Here is a 22,567-nt window from a genome sequence, read left to right as displayed (position 1 = left end):
GAGACCTGCTTTCTTCCATCAGAAAGAAATAATGGGTGTTTTTTTTTTTTTAATTTGCTAGACACACGCAATTCCCAGAATATTATATTCGCTGGAGTTAGGCTTTGTGAGCACATGAAAAATGAGAGGTGAACAGCATCTGGTGTATGGCCTCCTCCTCCTCCTCCACCACCCAAACGCTCTCCACACTCTGCCAGCAAACCCAGGAGTGGGTCCTAGACTGTGCGACTACAAAATCTGCACAGTCCCACACCGATGCCCAGGAGCCCTCCACCAGCATGGTAGACCACTGCCGCATAGCTACACCGTGTGAAGGAAGAACGCTGGTACCTTGGCCAGCCAGTCTGTAGGGCTGGCAGCATTTGTTTGAATGTCGAGTATCATAAAAAGCCACTTAGGCAGTTTTAATAGAAACAGAACCAGCATTTGGAATGCCCTAAACCTTTCTTCTCTTCACCACCAACTGTAATAATATATAATAACCATATGTCCTACATTTCCAGCAGGGTTTCGGTTTCACGTATTTTGTTACATAAAATTAATAAATAGGCTTGTACAGATTGTTTAAAAATTCCTCCTTTTATGTTTTCCAAATGTTAAACATTCGAACATACGCTTTCTCATAATCAGAAGGGGGAAAACCCCTTATAAAATATATCTCACATATAAATATATCTTTATATCATGTTCATTCAAAACTCTAAAAAAAAAAAAAAAAAAAAAAAGAATGTTTAAAGCAGCCTTATGCCAAGCAGTGGTGGCGCTCGCCTGTAATCCCAGCACTTGGGAGGCAGAGGCAGGCGGATTTCTGACTGAGTTCGAGGCCAGCCTGGTCTACAGAGTGAGATCCAGGACAGCCAGGGCTACAGAGAGAAACCTTTTCTCAAAAAAAATCAAAAAATAAAAATAAAAATAAAGCAGCCTTATTAATAATTTTACAAACTTGGAAGCAACTGCAGTGTCCTTCAGGAGCCGGGTCTGGTAGTGCATGCCTTTAACAAACAGCTCAGACAAGACAAACGAACCATGTACACCATACAACAAACATAATATTATTCAGACCCAAAAATAAATGCCACAGAAAAACACGGAAGAGCGTTCAGGGCACATTACTGGTAAAGGCTTTGTGTCATATGCTTCCAACTCCACAAAAACACTACAAGACCAGAGGGCAACAGCGACAGCAGGCAGGCAATGCACAAGTGGGGCACAGAGGACTCTTAGGGAGCACGGAGAACTTGTAGAGTGGGGAAATTAATCCCACATACCTCAGGTGCTCTCTGGGTTACAATGGGCTTACATCCAAGCACACTTACTACACCCATCCCACTCAGCGCCATGGCGTCCATCACCTGGCCTACATCTATCTACCGTGCTCCCCTATGTCCATCAATCACGCTTCTGCCACTTACATCAGTCTAGAGCAGGGTACATCATCCAGCGCAGCACAGAGTTTATAATAAATTATTAAACAGCCCATGTAACCTATTCAAGACAGTATCAATAACTTCCCACGAGGCTCTGCTGCCACATAGCTACACCGCATGGCCAGCCTGGGGGAAAAAAGATCCAAAGCTGAAATTGGAAATTGTTTTCACTAAGTTCAAATCATTCTCATACCATCCGAAAGGTAAAATCTAACCAAACCAAAAGACCCTAAGTCAAACCACTGCAAGTTGAGGGTCTTTGGTATGATGGTGGATTCGTATGATCGTGACCCACCCCCAAGTCCAAACACCATGAGAACTGTGCGAACTGTGACCTCTGGGTGAAAAGGAGACTGGACAATGACCGCGCTCGGATACAGAAAGTAGGTAGTAGGGGTCAGAGGTCAGAGGGGAGATGGGAACTCTCAGCTTAAGATGAACCAAACCCTCCTCTAAAGTGCAGTGGGAGCGCACTGCTCACCAGGCCTTCCCCAGCCTCCTCAGCCTGCTCAGAAGCCTTGGCTCTTCTGAGTTTGGCTGCCTATCACCTGCTACAGCAGTCATTCAAAGCAGGCAACATGGCTAGAGATGGCTCAGCAGTTAGCCAGGCCACTGTCTCCTGGGGTCAGTGAGAGCACACTGCAATGGTGGCTTTGCCCGTCAGCACGCAACACTGGACAAAAGGAGCTCTGGGGCAGAGGGCGCCTAGATTCGGCAAACCATCAGATACGCCAGAGGCACAAAGGAGGCCCAGACCAGGCTTCCTCAGAACAGGGGAGCAGAATATCGGGACCACCTGAGAAAACAAAATAAATGAACATTACCAGAGGCCATGAGGGTGCCAGACGGGGACTAAACACTGACTTCAGCACCAATCCCAGGGAGGCGCTCCCTGGGCTGTTAGGTAAAAATTGTTGTTGCACTGACTGGGGAGGTTACTAATGAAGGGCACGGAATTCATTAACAAGTATCTATGAAACTCCGCCCTGACTAGGAACCAACATGCAACATACATGAGACAGCATGTCGGGCATAAACAGGTTAGACGTAGTATGCCCGCCTCAGATCTGTGAGAAAGTCAGGCCGGCTAGCAAATAGGAGGAACCGGCTCCCACTGGATTTAAAATTCAACAGGAGCATGGCATCTCTCCCTTAATGGCTGTGAAATTGATTGGGATGAAGGCTAATAGAGGTCCCCAGAGTGCTAAACTAAATTAGAGGAAGTCCTATAATTACAGTTAGCAGTTAATTATAATATGAAAGGAATTGTAATCAAAGTAACAGATGCACCCTCATTTCCCATCTTCTCTGCAAACATGTCTAACCATCTCTGAGGAGCAGGGAGGGAGGTGTTTGGGGCCGAGCCTCCCCCTGCCTGTGGCCCTAACCCTGCTCCCTCCCTTCCTTTCCACTTTGTAGGGTTCCTCCAGTCTGGAATGTTCTCTCTCCAGAGTCCACTGTGAAATAGTGGGGAGGAAGTCTGCTCCCCATCTCTGTGTAGATCTCAAGATCGTACTTTCTCAGAGAGGTAGTCCCAGCCTATCTGAAATAGACATCCCAGCAGTCCTTGGTGCTTGGCCTCTCATCTCCATAGCATAAACTCTTGGTCTGCAGGATCTACTAGGCTCCAGGAACATCAACCAGATGAGAGCAGTGTATTGGCTGGAATGAGGAAATGTCCCCCATAGGTTCACAGATTGGAGGGCTTGGTCCCCAGTCGGTAGCACTGTTTGGGAAGGTTACTGACCACGAGGATACACGCAGCCTGCTGGAGGGCGTGCACCACAGACTGGGGTTCAAAGCCTCACTCTCTTCCAGCTGCCTCTCAGGGGCCTGCCCAGGCCGCCCTTTGTGGGCCATTCCTTGGAACAACAATAAACCAAAATGAAGTCTTTCTTTATTAAGTTGCTTTCAGTCATGGTATTTTTATCTCAGCAACTTTTAGAAAAGTAACTGATACAAGCCAGGACTTGTTCATCTCATTCCCTGAAAACAGCTCTGACCTGGATGTCAATAAATCAGTTCCCCTTTAAAAGCATCCACGAGTTACGTCCTGGCACAGTTCTGTCTAGCACGGCCTGTGTCAAGGAAGAGAAATAAAAATGTTGAAACGTCTTTCACATGTTGTGCTCGGCTATGAAGAAACAGAAGCACCTGAGAGGGGGACAGCATTGCGTTCAGGACCTCATGCTCTGACAGACTGAGGCAAAGCAGTTGGCTTGCCCAAAAGCACAAGACTGGCAAGGACCATTCTTTCTCATCAAAAGGCTCGTGAGACGGCTCAGTAGGAAAGAGGTCTGTCACCAAACCCAACTGCCTGAGTTCAAATCCCAAGACCTGCAGGGCAGAAGAAAACTGGTTCCTACAAGTAGTTCTGTGACCTCCACGCACAGGTAAGAGCATTTTAAAGGCAGTGTTACTTCAGATTGCTTTCCTCTTTCCTCAAGTCCCTCTCCTTTCATTTCTCACTTCTGAGGAAAAAAATCTTCAGGAAAGTACAGATTGATACAGCAACTCCTCTGAATGTGCCGTTGAAAATGCGCACGCCGCGCTGCGTTAGGTTTGCTCCAGGTTGCTTTTTCTCTTTCTTCAAGAATAAAAGAAAAGTTCAGAGAGTCAATCCCACTTTCTCTAAAATAAACCACAAACCACACTATCTACTTACTCTCTTTCCCTGAAAGTTTAGACAAAGAAAACGCTAGCAAGACGCTCTGGCGCTTGTACAGTGTAGTTGTGTATAAATCAATCGCCCTCTCGGCGCCACTTTGGAACTGTCCTTCCTGTTGTTGGGACATTTTTGTTAATTGCCCACAAACCTTAGACCCTTGTGGTCTCCACGCAGTGTCTAATGTACAGGACTATGGTCGGACTGTCCGGAACTCTTCGGTTTAACTCACCCAATACACCCTGCCAGAAAGGAGCTGACGGGAGGAAGGCTTGATCAAACCTTGTTCCAGTTCTCAGTCCCCTTGCTGGCCCAGCGCCAACCTGTTATGTCCCCCGGTTTGCTAGGGGGGAGTCTTCCCCGTCAAAGGCAGTTCTGTGTGGAACAAACCTCTCTCTATGGAAGAAGCCCTTTCATTCCACTCCAGGAGTCAGAAATGTGAGGGTGCCGGCCGCTTCCCGCGGCACATGGTGGTGGAGGGCAGAAGGAAGCGGACAGAAGGCTCTGAGGGGATGGATGGCCAGGCCTCCACACTGGTCATTCAGGGAGAACAAAGGGGGTGGAGGCTTTTCAGTGCTGGGCTGTGGAATGCAGGCACCGTGGAGGAGGCCCGAGCAAGCTGAGGCCTGCCCGGTGCAGCCACAAGGCCCACAGGCCTCACTGTGCTTCCTTTGACTTCCTGCTTGGTGGCAGCAGCCTTAGGACCCAGGGTCACAGCAGCAGCCTTAGGACCTGGGGTCACAGGAAGTGCCTAATCTCTGCAAGCACACGTCAGTCTTCAGGGCAAAGAACATGCCTTTGTTCCTCAGAGCCAGGGCTGAGACAGGCTGACATGACCGCATGACATGTTCACCCTCCCTTGACTTCACAAAGGGGGCGCCTCCTGTTTTCAGGGTGCTGTGGAGAATTCTAAAACAATCTTACTTTTTGTGCTATCTCTCTGAATGAGTAACTAGGGAAAAGGTGAGGCGGAGGGAGACCGGGCCGGTTTTCCCACAGAACAGCAATGGTTTGTGTGATCAAGGGAAATGTGAGGATGTATATTTTAAATAGAATCGCATCATTTTAATCTACTAAAAATGAAATCGGATATAGCCATGTCATCCAAATGTTTGACAAGCTGTCTTCCCCAAATTCTTGGCACAGGCAGAGCTTGGCCACCCTTACAGCACAGCTCCTCATTCCCAAGTGTGGACAATGCCTGCCTGCTTGGTCCCTGGGCATCGACTTAAACGACAAGGGCATTGGCCCCTTGGGAGAACAGTGTGTGTGGTGCAGGGCCGCACAGCTGACCACTGAGACAGCCGAGCCTGTTAACTGATGCTGAAGACAGCTGTCAATCTCAGTCTCCTCTCCCCCTTCCCCCACCCAGTGCTCTTCCCACCAGAGCTAAGGGCACCGGTGGGTTGATTCCCTAAGACAGAATTGTTTGTTACAAGGCTATGTCCTGGGGCCGTAGTTGTTCATCTAACTCCTTAGCATTTAAATTCTCAGAGACATATACATAAAACACGTCCACAAGGCAGGGAAGAGTTCCTCCTTGAAATTCCTACCAGTGCATCATAAAATTCTTGGGTCCATTTCAAACTGGAATGGTTTGGACTTAAGCGTATTATAAATAATCTATTAATATTTCCCTTAAAAGAATAAAGCTTAGTGAGGTCAACTAAATTGATTAATTGCATATATTATTACTTCAAACCCCAAGGCAGAGAAAGGAAATTGCTCTTTTTGGCTGACAGAATGAACTGTCTGGGTCCATGGAGGGATAAAATATTTTCCTTCAGCTAAAAGATCCCAAAAGTTTATGTTTCTCAGAGTAAAATTACAAAATTTGAAGGTTTTTTTTTTTAAATTGGAAGATTTTGTGTCTTGGGTATATATTATAGCCCAAGAGATGGGGAAAACACACCAATTAGGGAGGGGTGTTATCTGAAACCTCCCAAGCTGAAATTCAATACGACATTTATGGTCATTAAAACCCATTAAGATTTTTAACTTTGAGTTCATAAAAACAACAGAAGTGTCCCCTGCCCAGGCAGAAGCGCCTCGACTCAGACCATCAAAGCCAAGACACCAGCTCATAAACGTCTGTCTCTAGTTTTATTTATTCCCTTAATGCAAACAAGCTAACTCAACATTTGCCTTAAAAATTGGAACTTTCGAGGAAAAGTTGACATTTTTATTGATCCTCAATGGCTCGTGGGGGTGGGAGCGCACGCGTGCCCGACCAGTCCTCATTTGCTATGAGACAAATAACCCCACCTGTGTGCTGCATGCCCTATCTATCAAGTCAAACTAAGTTTTGACAGAATTGGAAGGAAATGTAAGCTCTCTGCTCCTTCGCTACATAAACTGGAAGGGAGAGCTAGGGCAGTGCACACCTCCAGAGAGAGAGATTTTTATAGCTCCTGGACCCCAGACCCAGAACACTACCTTAGATTGTAAAAATGCACAGGCTCCCGCAACACAAGCACTGGACTAGACCCTCACTACATCTCAGGTGAGAAACAATTTCCATGAACTCAGCTAACAGGAGATATAGCGGGCTAGACAGGAAACGGGCCTGCGCTGTTGTCCATTCGTCTTTCTTCCTTTGCCGCTCTGTAACTATATTTCTGTCATCCAGTGACCTCCAAACCCACCACCATATGCATTTTTAAGTCAATGCTAAGATCCCCAGAGGTAGACAATTGGATATAAAGAAGCGAACTCCTGATCCTCGGCTTCGTGCCATCACACCTGGCTTGACGTGTTTTCTAAATTAGATATTGAATATCCACAGATGAGTCACGCATCCAAAGACTGTATACCTGGTCAGTATCAGGACCAATCAAGTCGTCGCCTATAACCAGATTCATTCTCCTGGCTAGAGATGAGACTGCGGCTGGGAAGACTCAGAAGCCAAGCAAGTCAAGGCCAAGGAGGAATGGGCTGGGTCTCTGCAACACAGGCTAGGGCCAAACATAAACAACAGAGAATTGTTCTTTTCTTGGAACAGGGTAGCCATGCTAACCATTGCTCCCACCACCTCTGCTGTGTGTGCGCGCCTGCCTCGGCCAGTCTCAGCCCACCTGAGGGGAGACATGCCTCCTTCCTCACAGAAACAGCCAGACTCTTACTTAGGAATCTGGACCTGAGACCCCAGGAGGCTAAAGCACTTATCTAGAGGGACGGTCATGAATGAAGAAGGATGAGAGCATTCGGCGCCGAGTCTAAGCCTTGTGGGCCCGAAACCTCTGAGGCAAGGAGTCAAAGCAAGCTGGCCAAGGCGAGGCGACCAACTGCAGAGTCTGCCAAGACCGGAGGAACACCCAGACTGTGTGGAGTCTCCTGCTCCACTCCTTCACAATGCCAACAGCCATGGGATGTCTCATGTCCCCTCAATAACACTGTTTTCCTGGGTGTCCATTCAACAGGGCTGGTTCTCTTTGCACCATGACCAAGCAATCTGGAAGACATGCTGTTACTCCTCTGAGGCCTCCATATGGGGGGGAGGGAGAAAGTCTGAAAAATAATCTTCTTGTAGGTTCCCCCCAAAACAAGGCCACACGTGGCATGGCCATCTGAGGTCGCATTCACGGGCCACCGCCGACCGCCTTGACGCCTAGACGCCCAAAGGCAGCCACTGATGAATCAGAAACCCCTTAGATAAACACCCCAGATGTCAGCAGCTTCAGCACAGAAGGCAAATGCTTTCTTCTTTTAAAAATAGTCTTGAACTATGTGGGAAAACAAACAAAAACTCAGCGACCTTTTTAAGTTCTCTGGAGGTTTTTAGTGCTTTTCCACCGGACCAAGGACTTCTAAGAAGCCTCCATCTTGTTAGACAATCATCCATCCTGAAGGAAGCCTATTGACTCCAGATATACCGACATGCCAAGGCCCAGGGAAATACATGAAGAGCGGAGAGTGGGGTAAGGAGACTGGAAGCAGTCCACACCGCTCCGAGCATCTTACTTGATAATGGGAGAAAGGAGGAGGAGGGCTGTTTGGGTTTTTTAAATTATTTAGATAGTCCCTGCCATCAAAGAATGCCTCGTTGAGCCAAGAAGACAGGCACTCCCACAAATAGCTCAAATCCAGGGCAGACAGTGACAGAGGCTAATTGGAAGCCTCAGCAAAGGGTGACGGGATCTCCAGGGCAGGAGAATTAATCACCAGCAAGCCAGGCAAGCGACACTTAGTCCATTTCATCCAAGGCTGTCACTTTTTAAAACAAATCCACTCTTGAAGTTACCATGAAATTGTATCATGATCTTTGTGTCTGTCGCCTGTACCTTTTATCTGATAAGTCAAAATCCCTGCCTTTCCAGAGAAAAGGAGAGGGAAAAAAATCTGTTTATCTTTGCCCAGGAGCTCCGGATGCCTGGGTGACCCGACGACCTTGAATTATCCTCTATCTCTAGAAAATATTTTCCTTCAGGAAAGGCAACAAAAAAATGAAGATAATATCCACAAAGAGTTCCAAGACCATAAATGAAAACAAGTTTCTTGGTCCGTGTTCCATTTCTCGGCTTCTGGGCTTCACGTTCCACTCCACTGTTAGCCATCTTAGAAGCACGCAGCCAACAGCTCTCTGCGAAAGTCTGTGAAGTATTTACTGCATTTCAGTCAGGGATTCTCCTGCTCACCAAAAGTCACTGCTGAGATTTCACACCACTCTATATTTACAAGTCTATTACTGGACGGTGGGGGCTAGAGAGGTCTGCAAAAACTGGTGACACTCCGATAGGGTCAGTATTTTTATTTTGTATTGTGCAATTTGTTTCCTGGGTTTTAATCACACATTCTATTTAAGCTGTCATCACTGGGAACGGATACACAGGACTTCTTTGTGCTATTCCTTAACCCTTCTAAGTCTATAATTATTACAAAATAAAATAACCCTTGGGATACTGATCACTTCACACAGCATTTCTGATTCCCACCATTTCACTTGCCCTTAAGTTTGTTATTTTGATGTTGACCCTCAGAACTTACCAACACAATTCAGGGACCCCACCTGAGAGGCAGCCCCAAGTGGTTCCTTTATCAGGGTCATGTCACCTTCCAGGGCTCCAGAGCCAGTGTTTGTAGCCTAACCTTACCGTGCACAGCTCCCGGCATGGCTTGGCCATGAGACCCTGTTCTCAGAATGTCTTCCTCAAACCTACACAGTGTAGGTGTAAAACTAAGTCAGCATAATCTCAGACTCTCACCTCCATTTTCTTAGGACTTAACTCCAGCAAACCTCTAGTTACCATGTTAGGGAAGACTAATTAACTGGGGTCCTGTGGAATTCAAAACACAGGGGAAACTCATAGACAGCTCTTGCCCCGAATTCTACTTAAAGACCAACCTCCTTTGAGCAATACCAATTATTTACACAGAGCGTGTGTGCATGTGTGTACGTGCGCACAAGCACGCACACATACCAGCTCCCTGCACCATCCCCATCTCAAGTGATACCTAACATAAATTGAGTGCAATATCTTATCTTAAATTGTGAGGGTCAGGGATAGACAGAAACGACAGAGACAGAGAATATGTATGACTCAATATTCTCTTTAGAACACTTCCCATTCAGGTATTCCTAAAATGTTCTAACTTTTAAGAACTTGGGGGAGGGGCTATAGGGCAGTGATTTGGAATTAAAAAAAAATCTATTGCTGGGGTCTCAAATCATTCTAGCTTCTGCTGATGTCCATGTTTCATATATGACCAGAGTTGCTGCTGGCAAATTGCTTAAACTTTCTTTGCAAGTTATGTTTATTAAATTGAAATAATAATAGGCTTAGGATCCTGCCTCATAAGATTCTAATGCATATTAAATAAATTAGTATGTGCAGAGGTTCAGAACAGTGCCTACCATATACCAAGCACTTCTAAGTGAACTATCCACTCTTATAACTCTGCCAATATACTTACCTATTCTAGTTAATAATGTAATGAACTTTTATTGAGCACATGCATTCCAAATACTGTGAATCCAAGATAAAAGGAAGTAAAGTCACTATTCTAGAAGAATCTACCTGTTACCAAGCACAAGGACAGAGGACTAAACCATGTTGAGATTCCTGACCCAAAACTGCTTAAAACCTGAACTTGTAAGTAGAGTTTATGAGTCACAGACAGTGCCATCCAAAAGCAACTAATCTAAATGTTTGAGGAGTCAGTAGCCCAACCCTCAAATCATCATCACCATCATCATCACCACCATCACCACCATCACCATCATCATCATCAAATTTTCAAATACAGTCAGTCTCGAACAAAGCCTGCCCTGTCAAAGTTTTTCCAGTTCTGTGGATAATCCTATGCACACATCAATCACTCCTAAACAACACAAAAAATTCCTAGACAGTTCTGCTGTCCTCTTCAGGGCGCTGCCATGGCCACCCACCCCTGATACCCTGCGAGTGAGACAGGGAATCCCAGCTCTGAGGAGGAGGAGGAGGAGGAGGAGGAGGAGGAGGAGGAGGCAGGGCCATCCCATACAGATGATCTGTGTGAAACATCTCTGAGAAGCAGAGGTCCCTGTACTGTCTGAAAGGTTGCCAAGCACACGGAGCGAGCCTGGAGTGTAGTTTTCAAGCCAGTTTTATGAAATGATTCCAAGCCTCTGTGTGTGTGAAGCCAAAATTGTAAACACTGTTAGGAACCCCGGAGTTCAATGATATTATTTATTATGATTTTCTTCAGGGTCCCAAGTCTCTCACCCTAGGCTCACAGGGCACTTTATTAATTTACAGACTATCAATGGAGTTCACAGATGGCGGTACCCAAACATGGAATCCGAGTCTAAAAGCCCTAGCTACAGACGCAGCCACCTGTAAGTGCAGTGTGAGTCTCTAAAGGCTCTGCAGCAGCTCGGGCCGCCTGGCCGGATGCGATGGATGCTGTAGCTATGGATGCTGTAGCTGTCTTGGGGGCTGGGGCAGTGCTTGGCTGACTGCACAGTCTGCTTAAAGCCAACTGAAGTCAATGGGTAGACCAGCAGGAGCAAACTTCAACCCAGGGTCAAGATTTGCAAAGGAGGCGTTTACTCTTAAATTAATCCAAATGAGTTGTTCTTTTGTTTGTTTTTTTTTTTTAAAGTGATGGACTGGCCTGCTTAATGTAAACCAGGAAGTAAAGAGAGAGCTCCCAGGATCCTCACGTGTGCTTAGACAGGATCCCAGAAGCCTTTAGAAATTAGGGCAAAGATATTTGGCTTAAAAAATATGTGTTTAGCTAACCATGGTGGCACATGCTGGTCTTCTCGACACTGGACTGCATAATGAAACAGGGTCTTTAACAACAAAAATAAACAACAACCAGCCAACGTTAAAACCATCAAGGAGCTGGAGCAACCTCCTAGGCACTCTCTTCTGACCTCCGTGGGCTCCTGTATGTACATGATGCACAAAAACTCACACAAGCAAACATGCACAGAGAATAAACACACCTTCTAAAAATAGTGTTAAAAGCACAAACCCTAAAGTTTATTTTCATATCATGTCCAGGTCACTCAGAATATTCTAGAAGCATCTAGGCAGTTTGGTTTGTAGCTGACTGTTCCACATTCTTTGGCTTATATTCCAGTTGTCCCTATTTGTGTCCAAAATCTTAAGCTGAATGTCAGCTACGAAACAGAAAAAGGAAGAAGGAAACAAACCTTGCTATGTTCAAATGTATGCCACCCTGGCTTAGATCAGACAGCCTCTGAGACACTGAGAAGATAGACTTGGGTGGTGACATGAAAGAATTTGGGGGGGGGGTGCGCTGAGTGACCTTCTCTAAGTAAAAGTTTAAATGTTTGATGAAGGACTCTACTGAATCTGCTAGAGAGATTCAAAATTACAATGAGTCAAATCTTGGTTTTGAAAGGTTTCCTGTTTATAGTGAGTGAATTCCCAAAATGCAGAGGAATTAGATTTTAATGATCCTCTGCTACAAATGGTATTGCTCAATGGAATTTTGGCTAAACTAGCTTAACCCTTCCGAGACCCCCAGAAAACTCAAGACAGTAATTCATGGGACCACATTCCTACCACACATACAATCAGGTTCTGTTTTTACCTTCAAATTTAGGTGTGTGTGTGTGTGTGTGTTGGAGGTGGGGTCTCTCAATCTCATAGCTCATTATGTAGCCCAGGCTGGCCTGGAACTCAGTATGTAGCCCAGGCCGGCCTCCAACTCAGGGCAATTCTACTTCCATAGTAATCCTCCCTAAGTTACCATTACTCTGAATAACAGGCATCTGACATCACTGCCCAGGCCACCTTAGTTCCACAAGGACCCCGACTAATGAGCTTTGCTGTCTTCATCTTTGACAGCAAGCCACAGTTCTCCAAGGATGGCGCTGTGGTTTGAACATGCCCCTTCCCCAGACTGTGCTGAAAATGTAATCCTCTAACTCGCATATGTAAGGTATTAGAGATGTAGTCTTTGAGAAATTATTAATATAGAAGAGTATCTTGGAAATGCGCCCCCCATGGTAGGATTAGTAGCTTTATAAGAATGACTCAAGCTGGCAAGCTTGCTTGTCCAATCGTGTGATGCCTCTTCCATCCTCGGACGTATAGGAAGCGCGCGCGCGCGCGCACACACACACACACACACACACACACACACACACAAAAAGTTGATGGGACAAAGAGCTAAGGACACCTTGGGGCGGGGCAAGGGTGTGTTGCTATTATCATTTTTAAAGCAAGCTTTAGGAGGGCTAGTGACTACTTGAGGAAAGAGGGGCCTGAGTTTTCTCCCACCCCACAGAGGGCAGACAGGGAAATGAAGCAACATTCTGATGGGTGAGATGGTAGGAGGGTACTCTGGTGCAGGAGAGAAGAAAGGAAGGTAGCGGAGGGCAGGACTGTTTGATAGTCAGAACAGAGACACCGAGAACGACGGCGGGTGGACATTAAACACTCAACGTGAGTTCTCTTTCACGAGCAGGCTGGGAAATTACTCAGTGGGGTCCTGTGGCGGATAGCAAGCGAAGCAGGTCTCTAAAAGCACGAGAGCAGTGGCGCGGTAAAGCAGGAAGGACCATCCCACGGCACCGTGGGAAGACATTACAAAGAACCTGAACAGCCATAAATTACAGACAACAGTGGGGCGGAGTGGTTCAGGGACAGTCGCTCCTGGCAGCTGGGCAAGACTACTGAGATCTCTCTGCTTTCCCCTCCTAAATAGGGACCCAACCATAACCCCGGATCTGACCTCATCGTTCCCCCAAATGTGAAGTGAGACGCATAAAGTACCCCTCAGCAAGCCAGAGAGTGCAGGGGGGCAGCTGAGGGTTAGATTTAAAAATGCTAACATGAAGATGGGGAGGAAGAGGAGAATGAGAAATCCGACGAGGGGGAAAGGAGGGGAGACTGGGGGAAGGGATGAAGAGGAGGAGCAGGTGATATGAAAATCTACAGAGTTTTATGCAAAGTTGATATGCAGGCTTTATTCTTTGAATAAAGGTGGCTGTGGGGAACGAGTTTGCAAGCTTCCTCTGAGACACCAGAGAGGGAACAGACAATGCTCTCAGTCCACCCCAGCTCTGCTAAAGCACAAAAGCAGTTTGGGAAATAAAGGAATGAGCGCAGTCACAGAATAGTAAACTTAGTTTCCAAAGCTAGGCAGATCCAGCCTGCAGCTGTCCTTTGAAGTGAAGGTTCAGGTATAAACACAGTGGTCCGTCCATTTCTGTGGAGAAGAGAGGTTCATTCTAGAACTGTCCTCAGACATCAAAACCCAAGGAGGCTCAAGTTTTTATGGAAGGGCAAAATATCTGCCCACATTCTCTACCCACCCCCACCCCACCCCTACCCCCTGTGCACTTTGGATTCTCTCTAGGTCATTCTTGAACCTAATACAAAGTGAGCACATAAACAGAAACCACACTGTACTGTTTAGGAAATGATGACAAGAAAACCTTTTGCACATGCTCAGTAGAGAAGAAATGAATCTCTTTTCAAAATTATTGACATACACACAGCTGGACGAGCAGTGCCCACTTTTAATCCTAGCACTCAGGGCAGAGGTAGCCCGTATCTCTGTGGGTTCAAGGTCAGCCTGGTCTACATGATAAATTTCAGGGCAGTCAAGAATACATAGCGAGGTCCTCTTTTTAAAAATCATAATAATTAAATTTGATTTAAATACAGCACACACAACTGAATCAGATGGTTTTGTTCCGTGCTGGTGCACGTGGAGAGCAGATTCTATGTGATGCGAGACTGGACAGCACTAGGAAGTGATTTCATCTGTGCCTTTAAAAAGTAAGATGAGACCCAGCTAGACAGACAGCTCAGCAAGAAAAGACACTGGCCACCAAGCTGGGCAATCTGAGTCTAATCCCTAAAACCCAAAGTGTGAAAAACCAGAGCTGAGCCCCACAAGTTGCCCACTGATGCCCTGGTTCAGGCTGCGGCACACATGTGCACACACAGAAAGATAGATAGATGGGTGGGTGGGTGGGTGGGTGGATGGATGGATGGATGGATGGACGGACGGACGGGTTGGGGGAGAGGAAGGGTGGGGGAGGGCAGACGGACAGACGGATGGATGGATAGAATGGGTGGGTGGGTAGATGGATGGATTGGTGGGTGGCTGAATGAACGAATAAGTGAGTGAGTGAATGAATGGATGAATGGATGCATGAATGAATGAATGAATGAATGAATGAATGAATGGCAAAACATTTTTTTAAAGACATGAAAAAGAAACAAGATAACCAGTGAAAACTCATGCCTCTCTTGGACACTTCCTAACACACCCTAACCGAACCCTTCCTGCCCAGGCTTGGGCGTCTCTTGCTGTTCCCACACATCTCAACCTGCCCCATGCCCACTTTAGCATTCCTGAGAAAGGAATCCCACCCCACTTTATTAAGCCAGTCTAGTGCCAGCCAGACCCCAGCACATCTACTCTTCTGCTTGGCACAAGTTCAGACTGGTTTTGAAGGAAGCCTCAGGCGACACAAAGCAGACGGCCAGCTGTTCTTCTTCCACAGGGATCCGCCTGCAAATGAGGTGAAGATTCAGTCCCACAGTTGTGAGTGAGACCCGGCGGGACTCTCCACAGCAGCATGTGGGGTTACGTCAGCTTGGCGAGTTCAACATCTGCAAATGCACGGAACGGCCCTGGCGGATGAGATGGTGCTCAGGGAGCACCCTTCCCAGTTCATGGTGACTACAGACGTGACAGCCGGCAGATGGTGAGATCTGGAGAAGAGCTGTGATCTGGCCCCTCACCTCTGCACCTCTCCCCACTGGTGGTTCCTCCAGGGCAGAGCCCTCAGGAGCCTGTGCGGTTTGCTCTAAAAATACAACAAAGTTCTGAGGCTGCACAGGAAGAACGCCGATGAGCCTCAAGCCTGATCCAAACCCATATGGATCTCCTTAACAGCCAGGGGAGCGGGGAGTATCCATGAGCAGAGCCTCGACAGCACCCGCACACGGTTCTCCTGCAGAGGGTTTTCATTAACTTAAAAGAAATGCCGTCCTTTTTCTCCTCAAACTCAAAGGTTCCCAAAGGATCTGAAAAGCTCTTGGGATAAATCAGGTGCACACAGGAAAAGCTTACTAAACAGGGCCAACACCGGAGGCCAGCTGGGAACGGAGGTATGGAGGTGAGAGAAACGGTCCATTGTGCATCCAGTAAGCAATCAATAAAACCACCTCAGGTCAGCCAAGGACCCACCCCGCCCTTGTCTCACATCACATTTGATGACTTACAGAACTAGACATTTTAAAAAGCCTACACATCAGGAAACAATAGCAACCAGAACAACACGAGTTCCTGAAGGACAGGTGCCTGGCCGTTGGATCTGGACCACAGAAAAGAGAAAACCTCTCTTCTGTTGCCACCAGTGCAGATGGACAGGATCTGAGGATCATTCCCTCAGCAGGCAAAAGCCCAGGAAAGAGGAACCAGCAAAAGGTCACGTCCAAACAAATACATCAAGCAAACTAAAGCATGTCCAGACTGCGCTGGGGACACACACACACCACCACAGGACTGAGAGAAAGCCGCCGCCGTGGAGCAGAAATAGTCAATTGCTCCAAGGGAAGGTTCTGCAAGTGTTCCCTGGGGAAGTGCCAGGTGATTAGTGACTCCATGGGGGCAGGGTTGCCCCGGGACATGGAGAGCATCCCACAGCTCTTCCAACCATCCACCAGTGAGGCCAAAGACAGAACAAAATGAACACCTGGGAGAAAAACCTTCATCCCATCTAGGACAGCTTTTCAGAGGACTTAGCACAAGGCCAGGAGTTCTCAGCAAACGCAGGGGGAGAGCACTGTATTACTGATATTCTTGTTAACAGTAATAAATCCCATGGCTGCCCGTGACACATGAGTTCCCTCCAGGGATGAACACTGATCGCCTGAGCAGGCTTGGTGGGCTGGGCAAGAAAACAGCGTGTGGAGATCAAGGCTATCAAAGTGGCTCTTTCCGAGGCTGGGGCAAGCGTGTGTAAAAGCTTGGGAGGTACGCCCTCTGTCCCCTCCCACTTCTAATCCGAGAACCAGAAACAAGGGTGTTCTATGCCATGTACCACACAGCTCCTCCCAGGATACCTCACGAGGGCTGTGCTCTGTGGCTGCGCTCCGCCATGACAGGCTGAACGGAGAGGACTGCTCCTGCCTCTTCTGACGTTGGCGTCCTCTGCTTGGAATTCATTTCCCTTGTGCTGCTACTTCCCGATGGCCCATGGCTCCACTCTATTGGCTAGGGGATGGAATTTGGTTTTTCAGAACCCCCAAGCAATTTGGAAGGAAAAATGACGATTTAGGGATGTGTTAGTCCATGACCAAGGCAACTCTTACGAAAGGAATCATTTAATTGGGGGCTCGTGAAGTGGACATTTCTGGTTGTGTCATGTGATGTTTTGCTAAAACAGACTCATGATGTTTTGCTGAAGCAGACACGTGAGGACACACGATGTTTGGAGAGAGTATAAGTAGGAGCCAACAGACAGTGATGGTGTGCTTTCATTGGTAGCCATTCAATGCTTTGTTGGTCTTGTGTCTTCAATGATTTTTACTTCATTGAGAGACGCATTGCAGAGAACTCCTACCATTCCTGCTTATTCTAGCTGCCCCCACTGACTCATGCCAATTTGGCGGAGGCCTGGCTGTTTCTGCTGGATCTTGCCACCACTGCTGGTTCACATAGTGACGACACTAATGAACTAGACTGCTGGTATCCTGACAGCAAAGACTGGCATCTAAGAATTACTTCTAAACAGGTCCACATCTCCTTGTCCTATTACACATCTTATCTCCCCTTCTACTGAACTAGGAGGGTCGAAGCATTTGAGTACCCTTATTAAGGTAGGTTTTGAGAAATTTACGTCTATAGGCGTTCTCAGTTTCAGAGGGTTAGTCCATTATCACCGTGGCAGAGAACCTGTCAGCACCCAGGTAAACGTGGTACAGGGAACCTGTCAGCACCCAGGTAGACGTGGTACAGGGGAAGTGAGGGAGCCACAGCCTGAGAAAGGAGAATACTGCCTGGCTTTTGAAACCTCAAAGCCCACCCCATCAATACACCTACTCCAGGAGAAACACACCCACTCTAATGAGGCCGCACCTCCTAATCCTTCCCAATAGTCCACCAACCAGGAATTCAGCATTCACCGGACCTATGGGAGCCACTTCACTCATGGACTACAATCCCAAAGACTCCTCTCTTCACCTGTGTCCTCCGCTCCCCTTCCTGTGTCTGACTCTCAGCCAAAGACCAGGCCAAGCTCTACCTATTCTACAGCTACAGCCCTACAGGGCCACCTGGTATCCTCTCAGTACTCAGCAGATGGCCTTTCTAATCCACCCTGAAGAATTTCTCTAAAGATGGGGTGTGGCATCTTCCTAAAGTGTTTTCGTGGTCTGCTTAGAAAACTCAAGTTCCTTGGTGTTCCCTTTAAAGATGTATTTATTCACCTACTTTTACTTTTTATGTGTATCAGTGCTTCTATGTATGTATGGCATATATGCAGATGGAGGCCAGAAAGAGGGTATCAAGTCCCCTGGAACAACAGTCACAGATGGTGTGGATGCTGAGAACCGCACCCAGGACCCCTGAAACACCACAAACTGCTGTGCGTGCTGAGAACCGCACCCAGGGCCTCTGAAACACCACAACCTGCTGTGCGTGCTGAGAACCGCACCTAGGACCTCAGAAACACCCAAACTGCTGTGCGTGCTGAGAACCACACCCAGGACCCCTGAAACACCACAAACTGCTGTGCGTGCTGAGAACCGCACCCAGGGCCTCTGAAACACCACAAACTGCTGTGTGTGCTGAGAACTGCACCCAGGGCCTCTGAAACACCACAACCTGCTGTGCTCTCGGCCCACTTTTGCCCATCCTTGGTGTTACCTTAATGCAAATCCAGCTGAGCTTCCTATGTCTCTTCCCACTGAGTTGACCCCAAGTTCCACAGTCTATCACATCCCACACTTCCCAGAATGCTTTTCCCCATCCACACCCTCCCTCACCCATATCCCCCAAAATTCATGAATTTCTATGCACCCTCAGGATTTTCCCCAAGTGCTCTGTAACACCACAACATGAAATTCAGTCTCCACAGTCACCGGGTTCGAGGCTGTCGCCCAATGCCCTCTTGCTTTGGCGCACACCGAAGCTTCTGCTATGTGTAATGGAGCACACCTACCTTCTCCAACCAGCTAAGAGGGAACTGAAGGTGGCAGTCTTTCCAGAAGCAACCTCAGCCAGCACCCAGTGTGTACATATAGAAGTCAGAAATGAGGCAAACACACGCTCGAGAATCCACCTGGAACAAACACCAGCTTGACCCACACATAAAAAAGCTGTGTGGCCATGGTGGATGGGAAATATCCCGCAGAGGAGGCCACACGCAGTCTGGCACTGCTGGAGGAAGCACATGGCTAGGGGTGGGGCTCTGCGAGTCTACAGTTTCAGCCAGCTCCCTACACTCTCTCAGCATCTGAAGATACAAACTCCGACCCCTCCTGCCACGCCTACTGCCCCACCTCCCCCCCCCCCCCCCCCCGTGACAGGCTCCTCCCCCTCAGGAACTGTAAGCCAAGATAAACTCCTACAGTTAGTCACTACTGATCTCAGCATTTTATCACAGCAATACAAAAGTGGCTGATGAAAGCCACACTGCTAGGTTTCACATCGGTCACCCTCTGGGACTCATAGGACGGTGATCATATTCCAGCTACCTAGGGTCCCCCAAACAACCAAGCAAACAAAACAATACAAGACAAAACCTATGAAGCTTCTTTTTCGCTTGTGAGGCCTAAACATTTTTCCATAAAATCAAGATAAACATAGGGATTAGTCCTCCCCCCACCACCACCCCACCCCCCCACCCCCGCTCTCCACCCCTTCCCCCCACTCCACTCCTGCCCATAGGGATTAGTTTGATGCACACACTTCACCCCAGGCCATCACTAATTACAGACTTAAACTTTAGGAACAGGCTTCAGGAGCTAGAAGAGCGTCATGTCCTGAACAGTAGGGATCTTCCAACAGTAGTGAAATTGGGGGTGGGATCCTAAGTTATTTCAGGATACCTTACCATGGTCTGTAAAGAGAACCCGGTTAACATCTAACACAACCCCATCTGAGATCTGAATCAGTACCGTGGGCTTACGGCGCTGAAGTGTATCTGTCACCGGGACTCTGCCCACCTGTGTAAGAAGAAAGCTCTTACTCAGAGAGACATAACTGACTGTGCACCCTACAGCTGTGGAACAGCTCGTGTCTACAGTCACTTTCAGGCACCCTCTAGCTACAGTCAAGTACACAGACATTTCCATCAGGACCACTACAGACTGGCTGGAACCGAACCCATGGTGGAGGCTACAGCGCGGCTTCCTGGGGAAGAGCACTGCAGGCAAAGACCAACAAGCACAGGGCTGTATGAACCAGTGTGGACACAAACACCACTGTGGAAGGGGTGGGGCTACAATCCACGTATATTTACGACCAGCAGGGATGATATGAGCAAAGAGCCATGGACCCCACCTTCCCTGGGCCTGGTGGCCTCTGGAACAAAGGGCAGCAGTCACCCTGAGGAGGGACAGAGCGGGATTCAGATGAAGGGAGCACGGAGTACCTTTTCAGGCAAGCTCGGTGGAAGCTATTACCAGAAAAGGCAGCGGGAAACGTGGCCCAGCTTTCAACATGGGATGTGAAGAGGTCGCCCCAAATAAAAAGGGCAGCAAAAAAGCCTTCTGTTGGGAGCTCCCCTGGCTGCATGGGGCCGTCTCACCCTGCCAGAGAAGAAAGGCACTCGGGCACCGGATAGAACTCGGCCTCAGAGAGTGGCCCTTTGGCAGATGGCAGGTGGCCAGCCCTCTGAGAACTATCCCTTCCTTTATTGCAACTCAAAAAACCAGAAGAGGAGCCAAGGTCGTGTACTCAGTGTCTTCAAACACAGACCCCCACCGAGGGCTCTAGCTCTATAAGGCCAGGCAAAAGGTTTGCATTAAACCCTGCCTCCCCACCCCACCCACCCCCAGTGCAGCCAGGGGTGCTAGCTGGCCCCATCATCCCTGGCTGCATCCTGGATGGGCCAGCCGGCCATCTTATGGGAAAAGCAACCCTGGACTAACTCAGCCCCTCCCACGTGTCTGGTACAAGACACCAGGGACCACTTCATCCTTCTGAGACTGAATATGCAGTGGTAGCTTTCAGTGTGAGGGTGGCACTCAGGAGACTGCCCTCTTGCTGGTGTGCACTCTCTCAGCCTGCCTTGATGGCACAAGAACTTTATTTAAAATGACTAAAGCACTTGCTGGTACTATAGCCACTCACCCATGTGATGTCATCAGAGTGCATTGGCAAGATGGTGGCACAGCCTGTATGTATATCGGTATGCTATTTTAAACACGTTCTCAGAAAACAGGTTTACCTCGAATCAACGCCACCTTCCCCAAGATCCTGCTCCTGCCCAAACTTAAAACCCTCAAAAACAGTACTTCCAAGGGGTCTGTGGGACCAGAGCTGATGTCACAGCACTTAGAACACTCTGTCAGCAGCAGTGTGCATTAGATGCATTCAAAAATTTATAACCATCACCCAGGGATCTGTACTTCAAATTTTTTCATCTAAGGCTATAATAAAAGATGCAAAAGGTTACATGTAAGAGGAAGGCCCTAGGCTGCATAGGCAGAGAAACAAAATAGGCAAAATAAATAGGTTAAATCCATTAAGTAAAACACGCGTTGAGGCCAGCGCTCAAGAGGTGGCGGCAGGAGGATCTGAGTTCAAGGCCAGCCTGAGCTACACAGAGAAATCCTATCTCAAAAAAACAAACAAATGAAAACTCAAAACCCAAACAAACAAACAACAATGAAGAAAGTGAGCTTAAGACAGCCACATGTCACCATGCAGATCCTCTGGGAACCACACAGAGCCCACAGCATTGTCCTCATGTCCCCTGCACCTCTGTAAAGATAGCTTACTGGTGGCCCACTAGGAAAAGCCAATTCTCTGGCCCAGTCAATCACCCAGTGCGCCCACCCCTTGGGAAGGTGCACCTTCAGCACGTTAAGGAAAATGGTGGGAAGCCTCTTCCACCAAAGACTGTTCTGTTCCCTCCCCCAGTACACTCCAGGCAGGGCTGCTGCCACGCAGCTGGGTAACTGGCCCACCTTTCTGAACTGCATAAGAAAGCATGGTTTCCCTTTCTACTTTATCTCCTGCCAAGTGTGTCTCCCCATCAGTCTTCCTCCAAAGCCCCCTCACGCCACATCCGCTCGAGCGGTGGTGTGTGTGTCTTCTGCACCTTTCTCCCGTACATGGCTTTACAGCTTATTGACCTTTGGTTTTCCCGTTCAGTTCATAAAACTACCCCTGAAGTTTCCTTTCCAATCCGTTATTAAAATTCTTCTATTAGCAAGACTAAGAACCCAGAGAGGGGAACCCAATTTCCCTGATAACATCTTGATTCCACGGAGACTCCCCAATAGTTCCAAGAACACTCAAAGCCCCACTAGAGCTACAGGAATGAACAAGAACCAGCTCATGACTCCAGAAAGCCTTGTGCAAGGGAAATAAAGATATTCTAGAATCCCAGACACATTGACTAATTACCCTAAAGAGTGTGACAGTAAAGAAATTCCATAAAATCTCTGGGGGAGAACTCCTGCAGGAGGACACACCCACTGAAAGACACGCTCCCATGTTTTGTGGCTGTGGGTGACTGTTTGGAGATGATTTAGCCAAGGAAATACATCAGGGATTTGTTCGATTTGTTTGTAGGTGTGTGGGTGTTTTGTCTGCAGGTATGTCTATACACCGGTTGTGAAGTGCCTGTGAAGGCCAGAAGAGGGCGCTGGAGCAGTCCATGCTCTTAACCATTAGGCCATCTCTGCAGCCCCAGGTGTACGTCTTAAATCCCAGTTTAATGAAGTACAACTAATTGCCTCCAGGCCTCAAGCACCTGTGAAACAAAAAGAGCAGTGTCTGCCTCCAAGGCCCAAGTCCCCGTGGAACAACAGGATACGATTTC

General features: G+C 47.8%; 1 protein-coding gene across 14 annotated transcripts in view; it reads right to left on the bottom strand.

Annotated features, from left to right (window-relative positions):
* Window positions 1-22,567, bottom strand: part of Tiam1 (TIAM Rac1 associated GEF 1) — a 344,338-nt gene that overhangs the window by 221,946 nt on the left and 99,825 nt on the right. For 2 of the 14 annotated variants that reach the window (XM_052157902.1, XM_052157904.1), the window contains exon 1: window positions 18,734-18,943. The exons of the other annotated variants lie outside the window; for them this stretch is intronic. The gene's annotated coding sequence lies outside the window, so the exon portion shown is untranslated. Of the gene's footprint in view, window positions 1-18,733; window positions 18,944-22,567 lie in introns of those variants that run through there. 14 annotated transcript variants of the gene reach the window in all.

Source organism: Apodemus sylvaticus, chromosome 15, assembly GCF_947179515.1.
Source record: "Apodemus sylvaticus chromosome 15, mApoSyl1.1, whole genome shotgun sequence".
NCBI classification, from domain to species: Eukaryota; Metazoa; Chordata; class Mammalia; order Rodentia; family Muridae; genus Apodemus; species Apodemus sylvaticus.
The sequence above is the reverse complement of the archived record's forward strand: the minus strand, read 5'-3'. Positions and strand labels throughout refer to the sequence as shown.